This window comes from Macaca nemestrina, chromosome 14 (assembly GCF_043159975.1).
Source record: "Macaca nemestrina isolate mMacNem1 chromosome 14, mMacNem.hap1, whole genome shotgun sequence".
Classification (NCBI taxonomy): Eukaryota; Metazoa; Chordata; class Mammalia; order Primates; family Cercopithecidae; genus Macaca; species Macaca nemestrina.
Genome location: NC_092138.1, coordinates 7,583,633 through 7,595,483, shown reverse-complemented (window position 1 = coordinate 7,595,483; position 11,851 = coordinate 7,583,633). Strand labels below are relative to the sequence as shown.

The window sequence follows — 11,851 nt, the reverse complement described above, 5'->3', positions numbered from 1 at the left end:
ACTCATTAGCCCTTAAAACCATTTTAAGCACTATGAGAGTCAAAAACTAAAAGCCAAAAATAAGGTTATAAAACTGACTTATCTATACATCCTGTGCATTGAGCTACTGTAATCTGACTTGTAGCAATTAGCTATACCAAACACAAGCATTTTGTTTAGGAGTCTGTGTGCCTTTTTTTAATTTGGAGGGGCTGAATTAATTTTATCCCTTAAAACCCAGCCCTTGCAATCTTGCATGCCCACTTATTCCACTATAGTTCCTGGGCCTGAAGGAATTAAATCATTTTAAATTCTAGATGTAAAACAAAACAGAGAATTAGCAATGTTTCAAGCAAAAAGGTCATACATGCTGCCTAGTTTTGAGAATGACAGCGACGGAAGCTCATGGGTAGCTAAACATTTAAATTATTTAGTATCAAGGCATAAAACAAGTTATATTAATTCAGCTAGAGGCAAAATTATTAAATGAATACAAGCTTTTCTCTGTGTCTCATGAAAGCAGTTTACTTTGATTGTTTCCTTTGCCCAGGTTTAAAGACAAGGCTTTGGTTAACTTGAGTTTGATGTTAGATACTGGCAGGAATTGGTGCCATCTCCAGATGAGCTATGCATACCCAGGAATCAAAGCCCTGTAATTTAACAGCACATGGATTAGTTAATAGCACCTGATAAGGAACTTGTCAGAGGGCTGGAGGTGGTGATGCTTGAGTTCATGACCTGACTGGAAGCTGTAAAAAGATTTTATAACCTTGTAGTGATTAATTTTTATAGCTTTGATAAACCCCAGCAACAAGCAAGAGATTTAAACTAGGATTCAATTCTGAGGGCATTTGTCAAAGGTGTTAAAGTCCCAAAATATTTGATCAGTGTGGAACTACAGGTTATTGTAAGCAATAGTTACTTATTTATCCAAAGTTAAATACTCTTGGCAGTGTGATTACCTCTCCATATGGGAACTCCACTTAAATAACCTGAAAGTTGAATTTGATGAAGAAAAACATAATACTTGAATTTAATCAGATGCAGGAAAAGTGTATTTAAGATTATGAGTGTAGCAGGGGAACTGAGAAAGTTTTCTGGTTAGTTACAATGAAAATTTAGAAATATCAAGAAAAACCAAGAGTATAGAATCAAGTTATATTGGAAAAAAATGCAGCTTTTATAGACCTCTAAGACAAAACACTTTAGTATCAGGCCACAATAACAGTTGGAATCAGAAGAGAAAATGTCACAGGAGCTGATGAAAAGGCTAAAGGAGACAGTTATACGACTCTGAGAAGCAAGAGGATTTTAAAAGAAATAGAATATAAAATCAAAAAGCAAAATTTTGGGTAATTTAGCAAATTAATACTGTAAGAAAATTTGGTTTGACATGGAGACTATTTTTAGAAAGTCTATTATACACAATTTTCTTTTCATTACAGCTAGCTTAATCACACACAAAATTCTTTTCATAAATTCCCCTTTATGAACCTTATCACAACTTACATATACCATCCACCACATGCTTGGACAATTTGACTTGTCCTATACTAACTCTTTCTTAAATAACCAGTCATTTTACTCTAGGATAAGAGTTTACTACAGAAGATCCTTTTTATACAAAATTACTCTTTCTTTATATCCTTCCTTGCAAAAAAATACATTTTTTATCTAGAGTTTTCTTTATATCTCTTTTTTTTCCACTCACTGGTCCCTTCATAAGTTGAACCTCACCTTCATTGACTTCTGAATTTGACAAAAATTACTCTTTTTCCCAATAAAGAATATGTTTTCCCTGGCACATTTTATATAAACCTAGGAGGCAAGAAATCCTGAACTTCCCAACAGACATTGGCATTCTGTAGATGAGAGCCATTTCACAATTTTAAGGTTTTCAACTATACAAAAAGCTTGCTATTTAAAGCCATTTTAACCAGTTCAAAACCTACAAACAAAAGTGGTTTACCTTAAAGTTAAATCATAAAAGACACAACATTCTTTTCAAACTAACAAGTTCAGACTAGACTTACATGTTTAATTTATTCTTGCTCTTTTATTTATAAGCCAATCTGATACCATGCTAGACACAGGACATGCCACAATACCTGTCTATACACATAAACAAACACATCAAACAAAGGGCCTATACAAGATAACAGGATCCAAATTATTTACAAAACTGGGACTTGTCTACCTGACCAAACCTTATTTGCCCCAACAGGTATGGAAGACATGAAGAGGCAGGGAAGGGGATCCTGTAGCAGCCAATAAGGAAGCAAGGGGCAAACTGTGTTACTGAAGGGGAGACCTGAGTCTCTGAGTTGCTAGAGAGCTCACCCAGCAGTGGGACACTAAAGAAAAATGTTCAGTCGGCCTCTAGTCTGCCACTGCAGGAAGCTGTCTGTCAGGTAAAGGATCCAAGATCCCTAATAAACTTACTTGAGCAAAGCAGCTCACTGGGGCTAGTGGAAGAAGGTTAGCTCTAGAATTGATGGGGAACTTTTTCTCTCTCTCATCAGGGACAGTCAGGACAGTCTCATTGTCAATGGCCCTTTTGTTTATAGTAGGCACATTGATTCTGGCCCAGGGGCCAATCAATTGGGGGCTCTCATATGGGCATTCCAGACACTGATCTTGTGACACTTTCTTGGGATGGGTAACCCTGAGGAGGAAGGGGGCTTAAAGCATATGCTAATAATTGCACTTTTTGGCTATTTCTTATGGTTTTGCCTCTTCTTCTCCTCTGTCACTGTTGTTGTAAACCCCAAAAGTCATGTTTAAGAGTTGGATTATGGGGGTGTGAGAACCCTTGCTGCTGCTTTTTGTAGCATTTTCCTGATGTCAGGGGAAGACCGAGTAATAAAATGCATACCCAGGAGAGTCTGCCCTTCTGGGGAGTCTGGATCTGTGTGAGTATATTTCTTGAGTGCCTCAACCAAACGACCCTGAAACAGAGTGGGACTTCCATAATTTCTCTGAGTTATTTCTCTAACCTTGTCATAATTGATTGGCTAAACCACACCCTTTTCCCACTGCATTTCTTCCACAGCACAGCAAGTAGATGATAATACTTGCAAGTCATGACAAGTTAAGTTGAAGAACATGGTCAACTTAAAAAACTCCTCTATGAACTTTTCTGGATTCTCTGAAAACTAGCCACATTTTCTTTGTTAAATAAAGCCAACTCAGACAGAAAATAGCACATGTACTCTAAGTGTTCCCCAATTTTCATCAGCTACTTCCTGCAATGGACACAGGTTTGACTTTTAGGAGCTGATATGGGGTCCACTTCTGGAGGTATTGGTTGGACCTACTCTTTTGAGCAGTAAGAGGTATAGGCTGGAGCTAGCTGGATAAGGGGGCGAGGTGCCTGATGACCTTGGGATGGAACCCTTTGTTAGAAAACCGGCAGGACCCTCCTCAGAACGGGGGCACTGAGGAGGCTCCAGGGAGGGCATAGACCTTCTGGGAGAGCAGCTAGGAATGCCCTTTGATGCAGGGCAAGCCAGCCCCAAAACTGGGGCTTAGCCTGGGAAAGTTCTTGGCTTCACTCAGGAAAGGATTCAAGAATCAGCTGGTGGTAGAAAAATAAATGGCTTTATTGAGGCAACAGTGTTACAGCTCTGTGACTGCCCCTGCAGAGTCAGGATACCTCAAAGGCAGTGTGTTTGTGTAGCAGCTCAGAGGCTGTTCTCCAGTTATATTTATACATACTTTTAATTACATGCAAGTTAAGGGGTGGGTTACTCAGAAATTTCTAGAACAGAAGTGGTAACTTCCAGGTATTGGCACAGCAATGGTAAACCATCACGGTGCTGGTGAGCATGCCTCTTCCCTGTTTCAACCAGTCTTCAGTCTGGCCCAAAGTGAAATCCCACCTGCTACCTCACTTCCAGTGGTGTCTGCAGTGACATTTTGTTCCCTCTTTCAAAATCATTTTCAGTGGGGTCTCTTGTGGGTGGGACGTTAAGCACAAGTGCTCAGCCAACTGCACTGAACCAGAAATTCTGCATCTGTGCTGACCTGAGACGCTTTCTGGCAAACCAAGCGTATAAACCATGCGGACCATGGGACAGATGCCACATCGCTCTCTCACACCTTCATGCACGTCCTTCAGTGTTGCACAGCAGCAGCCTCTAAGGGAACCAGCCCTGAGATGTATTTTTAAAACATTTTTACTATTTGATTTGATTTTTTACAACTATGAGGCACAGATGTTTTACTGGGGGAAAAATATGTAGAAGACATGGCTGGATGTGTGTTACGAGAAAGAGGTCAAGTGCAAATGAGGAAAAGAGGAACTCATGAACCTCTTCTGCCTTTTGGCGAGTGGCCAGTCATTTGAAACTGTGAAGCAGAAGGTAGCAAGGGACAGTCATTCCTATGGGTGCCACAGGAACCCACAAAGGGGAAACTTCCTCTTTGTCCTTGGAAGGGTCACCGAAAATCAACTGACAAGAGACAGACCAATTGGAAAAAAGGCACACATATTTATTAATGTGCATAGGAATCTTACGAAGATCTCCAAGAAATGGTAAGGTGGTTGACACATTTACACTATCTTTTTAAAGCCTTCTTTGATACAGGTCTCACTCTCTTGCCCAGGCTGTAGTACAATGGCAGGATCATGGTTTACTGTAGCCTCAAACTCCTGGGCTCAGGCAGTCCTTCAAGCAATCCCACCTCAGCCTCCTGAGTAGCTGGAACTATAGGTCTGTGCCCCCATGCCTGACTAATTATTTTCATTTTTTGTAGAGATGGGGGTCTCACTATGTTGCCTTGAACTTGAACTTCTGACCTCAAGTGATCCTCCTGCCTTGGCCTCCCAAAGTGCTGGGATTACAGGCAGGAGTCACCACATCCAGCCTATACACAGGTTAAGGTTACAAAAAAAATGTGGGCTTGGAGTACACCCAAAAACTGGTTGTGGCAGTAAATCAAGTTATGATGTCAAGGCAGGTTATGGCAGGAAAAGAAGAGGAGGTCTGGCTTGCAAATGTGGTCTTATTATACAGGTGAAAGCTTACAGGTAGCAGTCCTCAGAGAGAATAGATGGTAAATGTTTATTTCAGAAATTTAAGGTGTCAGACTCTGTTAATATTTTCTTGATCTGGACAAGGGTGAGCCTCAAAGAAAACCTGGCTGCACCATGCTGATTCTGTACAGACGCAAATCTCCCTGCAAAGGACAGCTTTGCACGGCTACCTCTGTTTGCAGGCCCTCTGAACAGCCACCTCAAAATATGTCGAAGAAGGATATTTGGAGGTGAAATATTTTGGTTTCGTCCATTACAAATCTGTATCTGCCACAAGATAGTATCATTTACTCACTGTATAGCTTTGGCCAAGTGGTTTGAATTCTCTGTCCCTTAGTTTATCTGTAAACTGAAGAAAATAATAGCACATACTTCACAGAGTTTTATGATAATTGAATTAATATAAGCAAAGAACTTCTAATAATGCCTGGCACATAGTAAATAACCAACCTGTCATTAGAAGACAGAATCCATGGATTTACTGTTAGTATAAATAATGTGCTCTCTGCTACACAGAAAAGCAGTCTTCAAGGGGAGCATCCATTTTCCACCTGGAATCCAAGCAGAGGCGGCCTCCCTGAGCCAGGAAGGTAGGCCACAAAGAAGAGAAGGTAGATCCATGTGTGCAGGGCAGGGCCATGACTGTAGCAGCAATGCCCATTCTTGGCCACAAGCACAGATGAAGGTGCTACCAGGATCCAGAACCAGGCACTGAAGAGGGAAGTGCACAAGCCATGTAAGTGATCACAAAGCACTCAGGTCACGAGAAGAGGTGACCCAGACCCCACTCCCTAAACCATCATGACAGGAAGGAAGCACCAACTCGCTGCCAAGGGGAGCTTTTTAATTAGTATGTTCATTAAACCGATGCCAGCTCTCATTTCAGAATGTAAATTCGGTCTTTCCCAAAAAATCCTTGGATATCTTCAGGAAGTCCCAAGTTACTTTTAAATGTGGACACTTGCATCCCTTCTACCTTTGCTTTTTCAGAAGCAGACGCAGATTTGAGATCCCAGTAGAAAGAATGTATTTGGCAGGTGCATGATACCCCAGCAAGGGAGTAGGGACATGGAACCAGGAGGGGAAGGTGAGACCAGGAAGGGAAGGCAGCCCAGTTATGAGCCACTGGAGCACAAGAAAACTGCAGAACCACCTGTGCATCTTCCTGAGGGACGAGGGAGCCGGGACATTCAGACACCAGCCTGTCAGTCATTGGTGGAGGGCTGCCAGGGCTATTAATTCCCCAGCACTCAAACCACCCCGGACGTGGGCAGAGAGACCTCCTGAGGCTTAGGAGAATGTCTTCAGGCAAAGAAGAAGTTGAAACTCAGATAGAATCCACAGACCACAGGGGTGTGAGTGAGTTACCAACAGTTCTGGTTACATTTACATTTAGGGAGAAGATTCTGGAACCCAACATAGATAGATCAAGGTAAAGAGCATCCCTCCCAGAAGGTTGCCAGGATGCTCTAGAGCTCATGAGATTTGCTCTTGGTGACACTGAGAAGCAGGAAGGAGTGGGAATGGAGAGTGCAGGCTTTGAAATCCACCCATCCGGGGCTGCCTCCCTGCTCTGCTCTCACAGCTCTGTGATCTTGCGCAAGTTCCATAGCACCTCTGGGTGAGATTTCCCATCTGTCAAATGTGGTTGACGATAATACCTATAGGGCTGTTGTGAGGACTTAACATGGTCATACAGATAAAGCACTTAAGAAGCACTCGCCCTTAAGCGCTCAAACGTTTGTATTCTACATCTTCTGTCAATTGTCTTTGTTTATAAATGCTCTGGCATGCTGGGTGCTCAAAAGGTGTTGACAATAATTTATTCACTACAATTCACCAAGAATTAAGTGAACTATTGCAAAGAAAATAAAAACTAGTGTTCACCACATCCTGCGCTGGGCCTCAGAGAACCAGGCGAGGGTATGTGGCCAATGAGCGACCAATGAAGTCACTGTCAGAGTGGCTTTGTCACCCAAGGAGCTCCTACTAGTTTATTAGGGCAATCCGACTTTCAGATTTTAATCCTAGCAGTGTACGGATATAAAAGATACCAAGTCTAAAAATAATAATTATAAAGATCTTAAAAACAACCCGTGATACTCACAAATCCTTTCGATTGGTAATTTTTGAGACATTGGACCATATCTAATACTTGGCAACACGGCACCACTGTGCTATCATGAAGCATCATCATCAGTTCCAGTGAAGGTGAAATGGTTTCTATTATAAGCATGTTAATAACTTCTATTAATAGAGATGAGAAAAAGCACAAAACCTTTATCATTTCTTTTCATGCATGGAATAAAATGAGAACTCTATATTACAAAGAAAAAAAAAAAAAAAGGTTCCCTTTCTAATGCCATCCAAGGAACAATATTCTAAGTGTGCCTACTGAGACAGGATTTCATCTGAATCTATTGCTATGTATTCTCCAACATCTTCTCCAAGATTAGGCCCTTTCCAGCTGAGACTGGTTTTTGCTAGCGGTGGTTAGATTTTCACAGTTCCCAGCCCAGGGGAAGGGAGGGCACCTCCCTGAGACTACATTGCCCTCTGCTGGCCATCTGAGGCCAAGTCAGCTAGGGAAGGCCTCTGGGGAATTAACTTTTTTCAAAAATAAAGTTTATGAAATTATACATGAGATTTGCATAAAAGGTGAAGTGAGGTTGTTACAGCTGCAAAGTCTCTCACTCTCCAGGGGCAAAAGTAAGAGGTCAGAAGTGCACTTGGAACTATCGGGATGGTGAAGGTCACACAGGCAGCCTGGGTTTGGAGTCAGGCTCAGGTTGGACCCTGCTCTGCTGGTACCAGCTGTGCCATCTTGGGCAAGTTGTGAACCCCTCTAAGCTTCAGTTTCTCATCTGTGAGATGTGATAATCCCCGGGGTCACTTATCCAAAGATTAAAGAACACAATGCACATAAAGTTGTAAGCAGCGTATGTGACACTTCGTGTTCTAACAAACGTTCGTTATTATTGTTCCAACTTCCTTCTTGCAGATGCAGAAACTGAAAACTCTCAGGGCTTGCCATAGGGACCCAAAGTCACCTGTCTGCCTAGGGATAAGGAGGGGAGTCATCCCAGGCCAAGCCTCCCACCCTCCCCAAGGCGTCTTGGGCTTTCATGAGCATCTTCAGCTCCATCCCCTAGTCACAACCCATCTCAGTGGACGTGTGTCCCGGACGCTAAGCCTGGCCTACCCCACCGCCCCACACAAGGAAATGTTCCCTGTGGGCTGAGCCTCACACTCTGCTCACATTTGCCCCCCACAGAGCAGTTCACCTGGAGGGTAGCGCAGGTGCTATTCCCGAAAGGCCATGTGAAGCCAGTGCAACTGTCAGAGTGAGGAGGAAATTCCATACAACACGAGCAGGTGGGCTGGGGCGGTAGGCTCGAGGGCAGGGGCTATTAATGACTGAACCATAGAAAAGTCCATTTGTCCATTTTTCTATTCATTCGCTCCCAAGTATTTTTTGAGCAGCACATGCTAAGCAAGTCTTCTCAGCACTCACATCGAAGAAAAGAAAAGAGGTGGCCCTGGTCTGCAACACCCTTGGGCACCTGGTGGGAGGCCTGGTTCCCCTTTTATGTGGTTTGTCACACTCTCAGGACTGTGACCAAAACCAAATGAGGGCATTCCCATTAGATCCCGCTGAGTGAGCTGTGCCTCCAGTAAACAAGCTTGAGCAGGTGCGGTTCATGTTAATTGAGAACCTCATGCCACCAAACAACACATGTGCTAGCAAGGGTTGCCCACACATTGCCTCAACACTAGCGTTTGTCCTTCCTGTGTCCTTCCTTCTGAATAGCCACACAGCACCAGGACCATTGCGCAAGAATCATTCAAATCGCCACCACTAATGGGTTTGGATTGGAATTCCAGAAATAACCCCAGCTTGACTACTTACTGTCTGTATTCCTTCAACGGAGTGATTAATCTTTCCTGTCTCCAAATTATCATTGGATCACGGCAGTGACAATACCTATTTTGCAAAATTTTCGTAAGACTTAAAGACAGTAAATATAAAGCCCCTGGTTGCCTACACAAAGTGGACACTGAGGAAATAGCAGCCATTGTTACTATTTCACACCTAAACAAAATACACATATGGACAGAATATATGTATACATTCACATACATATATTGACACATATAAAAATATGCATGCCAATTTTTGTTGCTGTATATAAGACATATAGTATTATACTGGAAAAGCACAAAGAATATACACTGTAGAGATTACAAAAACTAAATATGTTGATCTTGCCAAATAAAACATTTGAAAAGATACTGCTTTGGGTCATGAAGACAGTTGCTTTCTTATCTCTTGAGTTAAGGAAAATACATATTTTATGGAAAGCCATGGAGGTAGCTTCTAACTAAAAATAAAACTTAAACTTGTTTTGAGGAATAAAATCAGTATCCTCATTTTTTTAATATTCTGAGGAAATAAAAGAGAAATCACATGTATGAATATGTAGTTTAGGTCAACTTACATTTCTGCAATGCAGGCTGCTATAACTATGCTGTAGAAATGTACTCCTACTAAAACACTCAGCAGTCATCCCCTCTCCACCCCCAAAAGAAGGTGTTTTTCAGTAGCATCTGCTACTTTCAGATGGTCAAGTGATGGCAGAAGCGATTTACAGTAACCACAAGTGTAAGGTTATAGGAGCAGCCTAGCCTATGATCTCAGGAGCCAGACCGTCTGGCTGTGCCACTTTCTAGATGTCTGATCTTGAGAACCTTCTCTGCCAACCTGTGCCTCAGTTTCCTCTACCAGAAAATGTAAAGAACAGCACCCTGACCTTATTTCAGATTTAAATGAGTTGATGCTTAGAGAACAGAACATAATTAGCACTGTTTGTGAAATAATGCTTTTTGAATTTATTGGCATTTTAAAAATCCTTCAACTGAAAAGAGATCTCAAAGACTCTTGGAGAAATTATACTTAACAATAAGGAAATAGGACACTTTATCAACCCAATAAGGAGCATCTATAGAAAACTTATAGCTGGTGTCATACTGATGGTGACATGAACACTTTTCCCTAAGATGAGAAAGGAGGTAGGAATGTTCACATCCACCAGTTCTACTCAAGGTTGTACTGGAAGTTCTAGCCATTGCTATAAGGCAAAAAAATAAATAATTAAATAAAAAATATAAAGCTGGAAAAGGAAAAGAAACTTCCTCCATTTGCAGACGACATGACTCTTTACATAAAAAAACTAAGGAATTTACAAAGAAAGCACTATAACACACAAGTGAACTTACTAAAGTCTCAGGATATGAAGTAAATCTATAAATTTCAACTGCATACTTATATAATATCAATAAAAATGGTAAATGAAATTTACAAAAAGCCACATACCATTTTATAATAATATAAAATACTTAGAAATAAGTAAATAAGGTGTGTAAGATCTGTACACTGACAACTATAAAACATTGCTAAAAGAAATTAAAAAGGACCTAAATTAATGGAGAGTTATACTACGTTCATAGATTGAAAGAGTCACTATTGTTAAGGTATCATTTCTCCCCAAGTTTACCTATATATTCAATACAATACCAACAAAAATCCAAAGAGGGCTTGTTTGTAGAAATTAACAAGCTAATTTTTAAATATTTATATGGAAATGAAAAAGACCTACAATAACCCAAACAGTCTTAAAAAGTAAAATGGGGAAATAAATACCTAATTTTAAGTCTTAATGTAGTACAGTAATCAAGACAGTATGGTATTGGTATAAGGATAAATAGATCATTAAACAGAATAGGAAGTCCAGAAGTAGACCCACATGTATACAATTAAGAGATTTTTGACAGAAGCATCAAAGCAATGAAAAGGGAAAAGGAAAGTCCTTTCAAGAAATTGTGCCGAAACAACTGGACATTTGTGTAGAAAATTAATAACTCACTTCCTATTTTACACTATATACAAAAATTAGTTCAAGATGCATCAGAGTTCTATTACACATAAAAGCAATAAAATTTCTCAAAAGAATAAGAGAATATCTAATGTGGTAGGCAAAGTATTCCTAGGCTGGTAAAAAACAGCACTCATCTAAAAATAGGAAAATTGTTCAATTTCACTTAACCAAAATTAACTTATGCTTATCACAAGACAATGATAAGAAAATGAAAAAGGCAGCAATAGACTAGGAGAAAATATTTGCCAAATATGTATCTGGCAAAGGACTTCAATTCAGAATATATCTTTTACAGTTCTACAAATTAATAATCAAAAGACAATCTAATTTTTAATGGGCAAAATATTGGACAAACACTTTATAAAAAATAAGAGATAGTCAGATAACATCAAGTGTTGGCAAGGATGTGAAGCAACTGGAGCTATCATACACTGCACAAATCTCATACACAAAATGATACAACCCCTTTGGAACCTTCTTGGCATTTTCCCAGACAGCCATCTGCTCCATGACTCAGGAATTCTACTCTTAGATTGTAGGAACTTATCCAAGAGGAATTAAAATATAAGTCCACAAAAAAGACTCATACAAGAATATTCATAGCAGCCCTATTCAAAAAAGCAAAAAAAAAAAAAGAAAAAAAGAAACTAGACATAGCTCAAATATCCATCAACAGAAGAACAAACAAATAAATATATATCTCTGTATGATTACAGTAGAAAAAACAAGCAAACTGTTTTTCTCCTACTATACTCAATACAAAACACTTCTGGTCATCAAAGGACAGCAGGGTGTCCTTCCATTCAGTTCAAATCTGATACTATCTACCTGGAGATAGCATCAGATCACACAAGTTGAGGGCTTAGTCTCATAAAACTCTTCCCCCTTTAGATGCCAG

General features: G+C 40.4%; 1 protein-coding gene across 1 annotated transcript in view; it reads right to left on the bottom strand.

The window, feature by feature from the left end:
* Positions 1–11,851, bottom strand: part of LOC105498820 (uncharacterized) — a 55,238-nt gene that overhangs the window by 14,465 nt on the left and 28,922 nt on the right. The gene's annotated exons all lie outside the window — the stretch shown is intronic.